Source organism: Mauremys reevesii, linkage group 4, assembly GCF_016161935.1.
Source record: "Mauremys reevesii isolate NIE-2019 linkage group 4, ASM1616193v1, whole genome shotgun sequence".
NCBI lineage: Eukaryota > Metazoa > Chordata > Testudines > Geoemydidae > Mauremys > Mauremys reevesii.
Genome location: NC_052626.1, coordinates 91838197 through 91841431, shown reverse-complemented (window position 1 = coordinate 91841431; position 3235 = coordinate 91838197).

Genomic DNA, 3235 nt, shown 5'->3' with positions numbered 1-3235 from the left:
GTTTGCAGTCTGTTAGAAATAAGGCTTATGGTTATAAAATTTCTTCTCCCCTGCTCTATTTTTTCCCTTTTTACATTTAATCCAACTTTTCAATTAAACTTTTATGATGAAGAGCCTGAAGCCTGCAGTAAATATTTGCTAAGAAATAACTGACATTATGCATGAAAAATATATAAAATAACACTTACCTCTTCCTTTCAAAAAGACGCATTGAAAGCTATAATAATTCATGTGCTAACTTTCCCCTCCGGGCCCTTTTAAAGGGATGGTGGTGGTATGGGTGGTGGGGGGAGGGAGTAGGGAATGCTTCTTTGCAGATGGCATGACAGTTACTTTAAGATATCTGAAAAGAATTGTATAATGAAATAGGTAGAGTGTGGTTTTTTTTTTTAAAAAAGGAGATAATGGTAATTCTCAAAGGAATACATGCTTTAAATTAAAACGCCACAGTGATGCTGATGTGAACATTATACTAACACTTGTATGACATGACCCTTGAAGCTCTTTCTTCTTCCTATGCTGTGTATTTCACCCTTGAAAGAGAGGAATATTTGGTGTCCTAGCAAGACTGGTATAACTAAGATTTAATTCCCGGTCCACTTTAAAAATAAATCACTTACGTTCCTGCGGTGCGGGAGATGTGGATAAATGGAGTGATTCATTGTTTTGCTAATGACATGTAAGCTAGATATGTGGAAACATATACTTGCATCTACATAAGATTTTTCAATAGTTCAAGGCATTCACAAATTTTGACTAAAGTCTGTGAGAGATGTGCCTTGGGAAAAATTAGGATTTATTGATGTACTGTGTGTGAATAATACTTTTCCCCATGACAAGTGCAGTAAGTATTGCTAGAGATGGAATTTGTATAGGCTTTATTCAGTTATGCCTGCCCTGACTTATGCATATCTATTGAATTGATTGTAGGCTGCAACAGGAAGTTTATACTCTTGTTCCTGATCCTCCAAGGTACAGATTGGTGCAGAATTCCCACAACTTCCATTGAAATGGGTGGGAGATAAGGGCACTCAGCACCTCACAGGAGGCACTTGCCCCCAGTAACACACTTATTTTAAGATCATTAAATCCCCCAGAAGAGTCAGAGGGCATGGGAAGGAGTGAGGGAACTGAAAGCCTGATCTAGGCTTGCCTTACACATTGATTTCTTCAGGTTTTTGTAAAGGCTTTGGGGCACCCTTTTTAAAGTGAAATTCTCCTTTTCAGGGTGAATATATTGGAGAGTCATACATTTCTATCCTGTAATTTTCCCACTGAACCCAACCAAATGCCAATATAAGCAGCAAAAGCCCCTAAAAATACAAAAAGGCAGGTTACTTTAAGGGTGAACAATCACAAGCATGTATTACAGCTGCAGAACTTTCTATAAAACCTCTGTGGATTTCTGGCTAAAACCAAGTATCAACTGAATATCTAATTCGCTGATACATTCCCTAAATGGGGATATATTCTACCCTTTGAGTGAGAAGTTAGGTGGATTCCATGATCAAATAGCTCTTTCTCATTTCTCATTCTTATATTCCCAAAGGTATATCCAGTTTGGAGAAGTGCGTTTGATGAACGTTATTATTCAGCACTGCGGCATTTAAATAGTTACAGTTCTCTGGTTATGTTTTTCTTTGCATTTAACCTCATAGGTGTGGTCATTATTTTGTAACCAGTTGTCCATAAGAGGGCTTGATGTGAGTTTGCTTATGGACAAAAGGAAATATCCAATGAGAAATGGACACTTGTACCAACAAATCCATATTGAAATCTAACCCTTCCTTGTCACTATATCTTTCTATGACCTGCTGTTTTTCAGACTCATTTGTGCTATTGGCTTCAATGGCCTATTTAAGAAATTATAAAAACTTGACTAAAGTGACTGCAGTTCTTGTTGAATTCCTTATTTTTCCTTATTTTTTAAAAAATTCTTAATTTTTACATTACGGAATGCCCCTTCTTTTAATTGCTCACCAATCTTCACAGTCCAAATCATTAGTATTACTTTCAGTAGCATTTTTCCTTGATCATTAGTTCAAGAGGCGCTCACTGGTCTCCAAATTGCATTTAAAAAGAAACCTTTTATTGCTGCTACAAATACATCCCCTTTTTAGGTTTTGCCATGTCTAAGGCTTTGTCTGTGTTGCACTTTGTCAGTAAAACTTTTATCGGTCAGGGGTGTGAAAAAAACAAAACTGCTGGTGTGGAGAGTGTTTAGTTGGTGGGAGACGCTTTCCTGCCAACATAGCTACCAACTCTCATTGGGGTGGATTTATTTTGTCGGTGGGAGAGCTCTCTCCTGCTGACAAAGAGCAGCTACACTGCGCACCTTACAGCGGTACAGCTGTAGTGGCACAGCCGTGCTGCTATAAGGTGCACAATGTAGTCATAGCCTAGTCTCTCTCTGTGCACTACTGTGGTATCTGAGATTAGTTAATGTGCTCTCTCTCTAGAGATCTTCACATTTGAACAAAAGGGAGCTAGCTGGGCATTCTCAGAAGTGGGTCCTCAACTGTGGAATTCCCTTGCCCTGTTCATATGACACAATCCGAATTTGTTAACCTTCAGGGCACAGTGTAAGTTGATCTGTTTATTCAGGCATTTGCCTGGAGGGCAGTGTGGGTTGGGATGAGATATGTTTAATACCTGGCTGTGAGATGAGGAGCCTTTTTTGTTTCTCTTTTACAGTATTGAATATTGTGTCACTGGATGTGTTAATGTGCCCAGAGAGAGAGTGATGGGTGCATTAAAAATAATTAAAAATCATTCATTAAAATAACTCTCATTCAAAGTATGTGCCTTGATACTGGTCTCCTTTTCCTGGACAATATTTCTGGATGCTTCAGAAGAAGGCAAAGGAACCACACAACACAGCCATATCTGCATTGCTCTACATGGGTCGGATGCTTGTGAGGGAATTCCTTCAGTGAAAGGATGAGAGGATTTTAGAAAAGGCATGTGCTTAAGTCCCCAAAGTAGTATGTCACTGTAGAGGAAAGCAAGATGTTAAAATGAAGGTGTGCTAAAGGAGGAAGAAAGCCAGATATCTTCTAAATAAATGTTGAGTGTTATATTTAACTCAAATCAAGCCTTGCTTCTCTCTCTCTCTCTCTCTCTCTCTCCCTCCACCCCTAAAATCAACATTTACAGCAAATTCTGTAGTCTAGCCAGATAACTTTTCATATTAGTACATGAGTCTGTTTTCAACCTCCATATGATACAATCCATT